The sequence below is a fragment of the Magnolia sinica genome, chromosome 17 (assembly GCF_029962835.1).
Source record: "Magnolia sinica isolate HGM2019 chromosome 17, MsV1, whole genome shotgun sequence".
NCBI lineage: Eukaryota > Viridiplantae > Streptophyta > Magnoliopsida > Magnoliales > Magnoliaceae > Magnolia > Magnolia sinica.
The window spans coordinates 25714559-25726904 of record NC_080589.1 but is presented as its reverse complement, the minus strand read 5'-3'; the positions used below and the strand labels follow the sequence as shown (position 1 = coordinate 25726904).

The following is a 12346-nucleotide window of genomic DNA, read 5'->3' as shown; positions in this document are numbered from 1 at the left end:
ATTTTTTGTATTTTCACTTTATCCCTGTGGTAATGACCTCGTAAATAGTTTGGATGACATATAAACATCAAGGTCCAGCCTAGGAAGGTTTCAACTATAGTTATTTCTTTCCCCAATAATCCCTCTCGTGTTGCCCACTTGAGTTTTGGATCCACCTCATTTTTTTTAATGTCCTGAAATGAGCTCCCCAAATAGATGAACGGAATATATTTCCCACAAACATGGTGGTGGGCCCCACCCAGCATCCTTGCACAGGAACATCCTAGGAAAGGCTTTATAGGAAATTCGCGTCCACTTAAGCTTGCAACATGCCTCACTGTGCCCTAAAATGAATTGGTGATATAAATAAATGGCATGGATGTAATACATAAATGGGCCCACACAGCTTAGGGGGTGCACGACAATCAATTTGGACTTCCAGACAGAGGTATTGAATTGGAATATTCAAGTTTTGAAATGTTGTCAAGATTGGGCAACCTAGAGCAGCTAGACCTAAGTTGGAATCGGTTAAGCAGAAGCATTCTACCATATTTGGGCGCACTCTCCTCACTCAAGAGCCTTGATCTAAGTTGGAATAATTTGGAAGGATGCTTCCCCTCAAAAGGTAAGTTGATTAACTGTAAAGAAATTAAACCAAAATTGATAATATTAGTTTAGATAATATTTTGAACTTTATTTAATGGTCATGCATTCTCCAAATTCCTTCTCTAATGTTATTTATAAAATTGTTTAAATCTTGATAGAATTGGCCAACTTGAACAAACTAGAGGTTTTGGATTTGGGATATAATCAACTCAATGGTTCCCTATTTCTGCAAGGTAAGAGCACTTGGATCTTTTCTAATATATGTTGGAGTTGAGTGTCTTTCACATGCACCTCAAAATGGCATTTGAAAATTCACATTCTGAGATGCTTTTCATGACACTATTCATGCCACCACTAGTAGGAAAATATATTACATCTTTGTGTGATACATAAGTGGGCCCCACTGAGTTACTGAGTAACCAATCCAGGTCATCCACCAAGATTTCATTAAGAATCCACCCTGTCCATCAGTTTGCCCAGCTTATTTTAAGACATAATAGCAAAAAATGAGGTAGATCCAAAGCTGAAGTGGACTGCACTGCATGAAATCCCCAAATCCATAAATCCTCAAATCGTTTCAATCGGTATTGAGATTAACAGAGATTGAGAAAGAGAGAGAGATACTTGTTTGAGTTGGAGCCCCAATCACGGTCCACCGAGAGAGACAGAGAGAGAGGATGCGTGAGAGAGAGAGAGCACCAAGAGAGACAGAGAGAGATAGAGAGATAGAGAGAGAGGGCGTGGTTGAGAGAGGGACCGAGAGAGAGAGAGAGAGAGAGAGAGAGAGAGAGAGAGAGAGAGAGAGCGCAAGAGAGAGACTAAGAGAGGTTGAGAGAGTGAGGTTGAGAGAGTGAGAGACTGAGAGAGATTGAGAGAGTGAGAAACTGAGAGAGGTTGAGAGAGAGAGAGAGAGAGATTGGCTCTCTCTCTCTCTCTCTCTCTCTACTTGCACTGACACCAGCGCCCATGGTTGGTGGTCGGTGTTGTTTGGGCCCCACCATGATGTATGTGTTTCATCCCTGTCATCCATCTATTTTTCCATATCATTTTATGGTATGAGACAAAAAATGAGATATATCCCAATCTCAACTAGACCACATTATAGGAAACAGTGTTGAATGAGCGTCAACCATTAAAAACCTTTTGGGGGCCATATACAGTTTTGGATCAATCTGATATTTTTTTCTCCATTCATCTGGGCCTGTATGACCTAATCAATATATTTGATGTCAAATAAAAAGTACAGTGGGTCTTAGGAGGGTTTTAATGGTGGATATCCAATCACTATTATTTTCATGTGGTGTGGTCCACCTGAGATTTATATTCCTCTCTTTTTGCTATCAAGCCCTAATTTTTTTTCCTTTTTTTATAAAAAAATTTTATGTGAGGGAACACCAACACATCTCCCATGAATGTTGTTGCTCCACAAGGACTCTTTTATTTATTTATTTAGAAATGCTCCAGTGCCTACGAACACAATTAGTTATAGTGCTCCCATTTTTATTCAGAACCTAGACAGTCCAAACCATTGATCATTATGGTTCATTAGGTCTAATCCATATTTCAAGACCTACCATGAAAATATCACACTGATTTAGTAAATTTGACTATTCGGTAAATGGAATTAAAAATGGACGGTCAAGATCATTTACACAAAAATAGGTCTAATCAACATTTCGATTCATCCATTTGTTAGGATTATCATGGTTTGCTTATAATTGTAAAGAATCACATTTGTTAGCCAATTATAACCATCCATTCATGGCTTTGGATATGTATGGCTACAAAAAAAGACCATATTAATGATGGATTAGATCACCTTATCAGTGTATTTTATTATTTTGCATTGTGGACTATGAAATGTGTTATGAACCTAATGGATAGTTCAGATCAATCAATTGGACTGTCCAAGTGTTATAATGCAAGTAGGGGCACTATAACTTGTTGTGCTCTAAAAGCACTGGAGCATTTTTTTAATTAAATAATTGAATAATTAATTATTGTTATTACATTTTTTATGGTACTATTATTTTAAGCTGTACCTTACACATACGCCCTCTTTTATCTCTTTTACAGTCTGCTAATTTTTAGATGGTGGTGAACCAATCACCCCACGAACGGCACACATGTATGTCAATCGAGAGGGCCTAAATCTGTGGACCATCTTTGATGGAACATAGACCCAAAATAGTATTGATCAGTGGCAATGAAAAAGGATCGTTAAAAATGAAACATGCTCCAACCCACTCAAAATTGTGTTATGCAATAAAAGGACACCATTTTATGTGCATCTTCTTGGCGTAGAGATCTGTGTGAGATACCTTGATGTGTGGAATTTGATCCGAATGGATCACATGATCGGATGAAATCTTAGGTATTAAATAATGTATTATAACCTTTGTGGAGTCATTGGATAGATCGGATCTAATCTCCACAATTGAATATTTTGTAAGGGGGAGTAGCCAATCTGCTCCCCTTATTTGTGGTGTGGTCCATTTAATCTTTGGATATGATTCATTTTTTGGAAAATTCTCTAAAATGATCTCGATAAATGGATGAACGGCATGGGTTGATCTTGAATTTTCGGTAAATCCGAAAGTCAAGTGGACCATGCCACTTGAAACAGTGTGGAATAATGATTTCAACTGTTGATACCTTCCATGGATGCACAGTAATTTTATTTGACATCCAACATGTTCATAATATCAAAAAGATATGAATGAAGAGAAAATACAAACACATCAGCTTGATCTAAAACTTATGGCCTCTAAGAATTTTTCAATGGTAGATGTTCAATCACACTATTTCCTGTGGTGTGGTCCACTTGGGCTTTTGATATGCTTTCTATTTCTTCTTTATACCTCAAATTATCTGTTTACTCTAGTAAAAAAATAGTGGACCCTACAGAGTTTACTCTAGTAAGGGTAATGAGTAACTCACCTAAGGGCCTGTTTGATTTCTCATTGCAAGTGTAAATACCGGGTGAATGGGTAATTATGACCCTTTCACCCGTTTGAAAATTCCTACCTTAGAAACCGTTCAAAAGTGCTAGTTGGAATTTTTGGACCTCACTGTGACATATATGACATATTTGTTCCGTCCATCTGTTTTACCACAACATTTTGAGACATGAGCTGAAAAATTATGTAGATTCAACACTCAAGTGACCCACACCGAAAGAAATAATGGCCCTAAGAAGTTTTTAATGACAAGTACTTGATTCACTTTTTTTCTATGGCGTGGTCCACTAGAGCTTTGGTTATGCCTTATTTTTTGGCTCATGCCATAAATTCATCTGGGATAATGGATGAACAATGTGGATAAGCGACATGCATCACGGTGGATATGTGAATTTTGACTAGTTACTAGCCTCGATCATGCTACATATGAGAAAGATATTGGACAAACAAAATTGATCAACAATTTGAGTGAATTTTGATTTAAACATTTGAAGTTATTTACTCTTCAATCTAGACTGATTAGATTGTCCAAAAACAGTTAAAGGTTCAATTAGTGGATGTGCATAATAATTTAGTAATTTTATTTTTCACAAATAAATTTCAATTTCCTTTTAAAAATAATTTTTTTTTTCAAAATGTATATTTTTTCTCTTTTTACAAAATATCATTTTTATAAAAAAATATTTCAAAAAATATTTAAAATACAAATTCTGATTTTTTAGTCACAAAATCTCAATAATTTTCTCATATTTTAATTTTTCAAAATTTTCAAATTGCTGATTTTTTTTCTTCAAAAGCATCATTTTATTCTCAAATTTTTTCTCAAACATTGTTAAAATTTATAAACTTCTCAATATTCTTTTTCATGTGATATTACAAATCATTTAAATATTACCTTATATATATATATATATATATATATATATATATATATATATATATATATATATATATATATATATATATATATATATATACAAAAATTTTAAAAAGTATAACATTTTTACATTATTGAAAAATATTTAAGAAAAACACTTTTATCGACGAAAATTTTTGTCGGTAAAAGTCTTATCGCGAACATTTGCAAGACAGCGGGAAATTATTTTGTGAAAATTCAAAACAGCCTTTAGCGACAACTATTTTCGTCGCTAAAGGAAACCTTTAGCTACGAAATTAATTTCGTTGCTAAAAGGAAACTTTTCAAAAATTCAAAACACCCTTTAGAGACGAAAATTTTCGTCGCTAAAGGTGGCTTTTAATTAAAATTCAAAACACCCTTTAGCGATGAAAAGTTTTGTCACTAAATGTGCAAAATTCAAATCGCCCTTTGGCGACAAATATTTTCGTCGCTAAAAGACACCTTTAGCTACGAAATTAATTTTGTCGCTAAAAGGAAACTTTTTAAAAATTCAAAACACCCTTTAGCGACGAAAAGTTTCATCGCTAAAGGTGACTTTTAGTTAAAATTCAAAACACCCTTTAGCGATGAAAATTTTCTCACTAAAGGTGCAAAAATTCAAATCACCCTTTGGCGATGAATATTTTCATCGCTAAAATACACCTTTAGCTACGAAAATAATTTCGTCGCTAAAAGGAAACTTTTCAAAAATTCAAAACACCCTTTAGCGACGACAATTTTCATTGCTAAAGGTGGCTCTTAGTTAAAATTCAAAACATCCTTTAGTAATGAAAATTTTCATTGCTAAAGGTGTAAAAATTCAAATTACCTTTAACGACGACTATTTTCGTGGCTAAAACCACCTTGAGCTACGAAATTAATTTCGTCGCTAAAAAGAAACTTATCGACTTTTTGTTTTTTTCAAAAATTCAAAACATCCTTTAGCAACGACAATTTTCATCGCTAAAAGACACCTTTAGCTATGAAATGAATTTCGTCACTAAAAGGAAACTTTTCAAAAATTCAAAACACCCTTTAGTGACGAAAATGTTCATCGCTAAAGGTGACTTTTAGCTAAAATTCAAAACACCCTTTAGCGACGAAAATTTTCGTCGCTGAAGGTGCAAAATTCAAATCACCCTTTAGTGACGAATATTTTCGTCACTAAAAGACACCTTTAGCTACGAAATTAATTTCGTCGCTAAAAGGAAACTTTCCAAAATTTTGAAGCAACCTTTAGCGACGAAAATTTTCGTCGCTAAAGGTGGCTAAATTCAAAACATCCTTTAGGGACAAAACTTTTTGTCGCTAAAGGTGCAAAAATTCAAATCACCCTTTAGCGATGAATATTTTCATCACTAAAAGCCCCCTTTAGTTACGAAATTAATTTCGTCACTAAAAGGAAACTTATCGACTTTTTGTTTTTTTCAAAAATTCAAAACACCCTTTAGCGACGAATATTTTCATCGCTAAAAGTGATTTTCAGCGACAAAAAAAAAATTTCATCGCTAAAAGTAAACTTTTAAAATAAAAAATATAATTAGTAATAGGGAGAAATTAGATGAGATGAGATAACCTATAACTCATTCAAACTCCCCCCTTCCCTCATAAAAAAGGGGAGGAATCCCTTCCTCATTGTATATAAAATAAAAAATAAAAAATAAAAAAAATCCCAATAAACAAGGTTCTCAAGATAAAAGATGGAGGAGTGATAAATACCCATTTGTCCATCAGGCCAATTTCTGGACAATATAACCCTTTGATCATAATCTAAGGGCTATCTTAACCATAGAATCAAAATAGTGATAAGATCTTCTCTACTTTGTAATGCTTAGCTGAACCGCTTGATGTAGAACATTCATCTTTGACTTTACGAGGAGGTTCCAGAGATCATGTAGATCTCATTAGATTCTACAATCCCACCCATCTAGCCAACTTTTAATATTCAGTTCCAAATTTTCTAAAGGCTCAAATATTTAACTTAACCCTTCTCATGGCCTCTTAGATACTAGTTAGTTTTAGTAATGTGTAAAATCAACATTAGAATTATAAATTTTCCATATAACCATGTTTCTCTCTTTTAGTTTATATTGTTATTATGATTTTTGGTCTTTTTATTCTTACTATTTCAAACCATGTTTCTCTCCTTTAGTTGATATTGTTATTATGGTTATTGTTCTTTTTAATCTTACTATTTCAGTGAAACACGAGTTCAAAAAGAAGAAGAAGAGTGTGGCGAAGTGAAACTCGATTTCAAACCAGAAAACCCTTTGGGCAAAACCTGGAAGATTCCAAGTTTATTAACACAACTGGTTTGAAGCAATGAACAAAATCCTGAGAGAGATTGCAAATGTAAAATGACAATAACTAGAGATTGCAACAAGAAAAATGAAGAGAAGAAGATGGGTTTTTGGATATAGCTGAATGAAAGGAATAAAACCCAAAAAGCAAGGATATTTCCATCCAAAAAAAGTCCAAACGTTTAGAAATGGAAACTAAAGTTTTGAAGGTGTAGTTAATCTGGTCAGTTAAAAGTGAAGTCTACAAAGAGAAAATTCTCCTGCCATTTCTTTACCGGGTCAAAATTAGGAACAGATCGGATACTATTCCCATAAGGACTTATCTAGAGAGGAATCGTCATGTCAGGGGCTTTGTGAGTTCATTGTAATCTATATGTTTTATTCATGCCGCTCATCAATTTTGACGGATCATTTTAGAGCAGCATATAACCCAAAAAGGAGCCAAATAGAAGGCTCAAGTGGACCACACCACATGCAGCCCCGAGGATTTAAAACCTACCATTGAAAACTTCTTATGGGCCACTGAAGTTTTAGATCAACTTGATATTTATGTTTTCCCATCGCACAATATTATGTGACATTATGAACAGTGAGATGACACATGAATATCACAGTGAGCCTTAGGAAGTTCTCAATAGTAAGAGTTCAATCTCCACTTCTTGATGTAGTGTGGTCTACTTGAGACTTCGATCTGCCTTATTTTTGGATCATATCTTAAAACTATCTTTCAAAATATACATTGTGGATAAAACATATAAATGATTATGGAGCCCACAGCTCCCTGACATGACCATCCGTAGGGCTGTACACGAACCGGGCTAGCCCGGTTAACTCGCTCGACTCGGCCCGACCCGGAACTGAGTCCGGGTCGGGATGGGCCATTTTCTTCAGCCCGAAACTGAGTTCGGGCCGAGTTCGAATAGGTCCCAGTTTGGCCCGACTCGGTCCGAAACTAGACTCGACCCAACCCAACTCGGTCAAGTGGTGTGTGTGTGTGTGTGTGTATTCAAAACCTTACCCGTCCCTTTCCCCTTTACCCTTTTGAGATCGCCCGACCCCAGCAACAGCAAGCCCCGCCCGACCCCACCAAACCCTTCTCCCTCTCTCCCTGCCCGACGGCCCGACCCCACCAAACCTCTCTAATCTCTCTCTCTCTCGTCTTTAATCTCTCTCTCTCTCTCTCTCTCTCTCGTCTGACTAGCGGGCGGACGTTGTCCAACCACAATCCGACGCCCCCCTCGACACTCTCACCTCTTTAATCTCTCTCTCTCTCTCTCTCTCTCTCTCTCTCTCTCTCTCTCTCCTCTCTCTCTCGTCTGACCAGCAAGAGGACTCTGTCCGACCATAGTCCGATGCCCCCCTCGATGCTCTCACCTCTTTAATCTCACTCTCTCTCTCGTTCGACCAGCGGGCGGAAGCTGTCCGACCATGGTATGATTTCTCTCTCTCTCTCTATTTTCGGCCTACTAGTCTTCAACTACTTGTGAAACAGGGTATCCAATCAATTTCTAGAAGATAATCATGTTAATAAACCGTGTGGGGGAATCTGCAAGACTGCAGCAAATCTGGAAAGAAGAGAGGGTTATTTATGATAATCCAAACTAGAGGGAGAAGTTTCCAATTGTTATAAAATAAGGGCAAGTGTTTACAATTGCTCTTTAAAAAAAAAATTAGAGACCCAAATGCCATAATAAAAAAAGGGCAAGGGTCATGTTGTCTGTAGCTAAATATTCCATGGATTTTGATGATGAGACGAAGAGGAGAATCCAACAAAGAAGAACAAAAAGGGGGGGGGGGGGGATACCCTGGCAGATTATGACACTCAATACGCAAGTTAGAGATTGTACACATGGCATACCTTAAATCAAACTAAATCTTGTTTAGCCCACCATAGCTAAGTTATAGTCCCAAAATATATGGTCTAATTTGTGGACGCTTGTTTGTTGAAATAGAACCGTTAGATATTTTTATTTTTAACTGTTGAAAAATGTCCACCTATTTGATAGCCAGATGATCAAATAAGCATGGTTTTTGTTGACGCAAGGGACCCATAGTTTGAAGAGCTTAATTTCACTTATTTATTGCCACGTATACATTTTTAAAAAGAATTCCAAGTGCCTGTGTATCATCGATCACACTCTGTCATAGTATCAAAGCATTTCGTAAAAGAAGGCTTTTGCTTTCTAGTTGAGTGTGACTTTTGGCTTGTCCTATGCAGGGGTGTAATGGGCTGGGCTCAGGCCTACCAAAGTACCAATATCAAAATTTTCAATTAACCAGGTGGCTCGGCATGGCCCGAAACAGTTTAAAATCCGGGCCCAGACCAACCCCAGGCCCGGCCAGTTGACAGCCCGAGTTTACACGCATGAAATATTTTCAGGACCTGAAAGGATGGTGGGCTGCTGGACCATTGACTTGTCTGATCCCGAGCTCATGTTTTAAAATTTTTCTATGCATCTAGTTGCACATGGACTCATATGACATTTGAATCACGCAACCAAATATGATTTTAGGAAAATAAGGATAATGCAATTAAATAGTTTAAACCAAATGTGAGAGATGAATTTTAATCCATTGCTAGTTTATTCACAATTAAAAAGTGAAGCATTAGCATCATAACTCAAAAAACATATTTGGAATTGGCATCCAAGTAGAAAGAGTAAGTTTAAAGCTTTTATTTATATCTCAGAATTGTCATTTGATTTGTGATTTATTTATATCTTTCATTGTAATATTTGATAATTAATTTCAGTTTGACTAAATAAATATGTGCATATTAAGTAGTCATTTATATTTTTGTAAATACTGTTAATAGTTAGTTTGATGATGAATGATACTTATGATTGAGAATGACAATAAGCAACTTATTATCTATGTGTGTGTGTGTGTGTTATCCTTAGAGGATTTATTTTTTAGGGGGACATGATATTCTTGCAGCCTATGGTATGGTGCCCCAATATTGCTTGTATGTTACTAATATATAGTAGATATTATTAGGCTAATTTATCAAAACAAAATCTAGAAAGTTAGTTTAAACACATTTTGTTATTAGTTAGCTAGATGTTGAATGTCAATTACGATTGATTATAGAGTTGTTTAAGCATAGGACTATCAGTTGGCAATTATAGACTTGATTTCTTTAAAATAATAGCCTGTTTAGTAAAAGAGGTAACACCTCTAGCATTGCTGTTTGAGCAGTAGTTCCTTTGGAGCTCGCTTTCATGTCGGCCCAATGGTCCTAGCGTGGAACTACCAAATCTATCCGTTGACTCTAAAAGAGACACAATGTTTTTTGTTTTAGTCTTAATCTATGCTTATACCAATTGCTTATTGGATATATTTTTATTTTTTTATTTTTGTTGTAGTATAGGATAATCAGTTGCCCATTTGAGGATTTTTATGTTGCCAGACATAGATTTAGTATGTTCATGGATACATAGAAATTCTCAAATTGTCCCTTTTTGGACAGTTCAATATTGGATAGACAATAATGTTTTCATTTATTCTAATTTAAATGCACATGCTTGTTTCGGTTTGTCTCTCCTAATTCTTTCTGGATATATTTCTCGCATTTACTTCCTCATCAAATATTCACACTTTGTGTGGATAGTTAACGTGTGAATCAAATATAAGATTAATATATTCTGGAGAGATAAGGGGAGATGTTGCCGAAATTTTAGCGTGGCATTTAAATTGAATAATGAAAACATTATTATCTATTCAACATTGAATGGGTAATTGATTTAATTATTTTTTATGTTGTTGTTGTAGTATAGGATAATCAGTTGCCCATTTGAGGATTTCTATGTTGCCAGACATAGATTGAGTATGTTCATGGATGCATACAAATTCTCAAATTGTCCCTTTTTGGATAGTTCAATGGTGGATAGATATTAATGTTTTCATTTATTCTAATTTAAATCCACATACTTGTTTCGGTTCGTCTCTCCTAATTCTCTCTGGATATATTTCTTGCATTTACTTCCTCATCAAATATCCACACTTTGTGTAGATAGTTGATATGTGAATCAAATCCAAGATTAATATATTCTAGAGCGATAAGGAGAGATGCTATCAAAATTTTGACATGGCATTTAAATTAAATATAAAAGCATTACTATCTATCCAACATTGAATGGGTAACTGATTTATCTGCTTAGGAAATTCTTTACTAAGGTCTAAGGATAAATGAAATTGTTTCATATCTTTAAAGATGGCTAATAAGGATGAAGTCCCAACTACCCTTGGTGCCGGTGCGTCAGCCACATCACCATTTATTGTTGAGGGAGAGGGGTCTTCAGCTGCAAATAAAGGAAAGAAACGGTTAGCTGTCTGGGATGATTTTGAAGAAGTAGTAGTTAATAATGTAACCAAGATTAGATGTCTGCACTGCAAAAGTCTATACACCAAAAGTGTCGGGCGGTCGACGTCTCATTTAAACAGACAGACAAAGTTGTGTAAGGAAACCTAGATTTTCACCTTCAGGTCAACAATTGCTATCGTTTACAAAGTCCGAAGGATCTGCTTCTGAAGGTACACTTATCACTCATAAGTTTGAAAAAAGGAAGTTGAAGAAGTGATTTGTAAAACTTATTATCATTGATGAGCAGCCATTTAAAATGGTAGAGAGTGAAATATTTATAGGATACAGTAAATTCCTTAATCCTCAGTTTGAGAAGGTCTCTCGTGTTACTGTGAAGAGGGAGTGCATGAAGATGTATGCGAGTGAGAAAATGAAGCTGAAATTTATTTTTTGACAATTTATTTTTTGAGGGAAAAATATTTCATATTCGATGTTGTGCACACATTTTCAACTTAATTGTACAAGAAGAGTTGAAATCAATTGACCAAACTATAGAAAATGTGAGGAGAAAATGTGAGGGAGAGTGTAAAGTACATAAGAGGCTTGCCGTCAAGATTGAGTATATGGAATGATATCATCTAACATTTGAATTTGAAGTCTCCAAAAATGTTAAAGCTAGATGTATGCACATGTTGGAATTCGACTTTTGAGATGTTGCATTCGGCCCTGAAATTGGAACATGCATTTCTAAAATATGCAGCGCGTGATAGAACATATGCTTGGTTACCTACTGAAGATGATCGGAGCAGAGCGAAAGAAGTTCACAAAATTTTGAAAGTTTTTTATGATTGTACAAAAATATTTTCTAGCAATAAGTTTCTTACAGCAAATATGTTTCTTCCAGATATGTGGAAGATTAAAGATGCCCTGAAGAAAGCTGCTGATGACGATCCATTTTTTATTCAAATCATGACATGTGGTATGCAAATGAAGTTCGATAAGTACTAGGATGATTGTCATTCGATAATGTCCTTAGCTGTTGTTCTTGATCCTCGATGCAAGATGAGTTATGTTAAGTACATCTTCATGAGAATTTATTCTAATGAAAAGGCAATATCTAAAACTTCGAAGGTTCGTGACGCAATCAAAGCATTGTACAAGACGTACACAACCACAGTGTCTACACCAAGTGCTTCTGAAGTTAGATCGCATGTTGCTTCAAGCTTCGATGATAATTATATCTTTTTTAGCAAAAAAAAATACAAACACAGAAACATAAGAGTCAGATTTAGACATGTAT

The 12346-nt window shown here is 35.4% G+C and overlaps 1 long non-coding RNA gene across 1 annotated transcript; it reads left to right on the top strand.

The window, feature by feature from the left end:
- The first annotated feature begins 451 nt into the window (after positions 1-451).
- On the top strand, positions 452-968 carry LOC131231936 (uncharacterized). Its single transcript, XR_009164573.1, has 2 exons — positions 452-604; positions 744-968. It is a non-coding gene; the product is annotated as an uncharacterized LOC131231936 (long non-coding RNA).
- Positions 969-12346: the final 11378 nt, after the last annotated feature.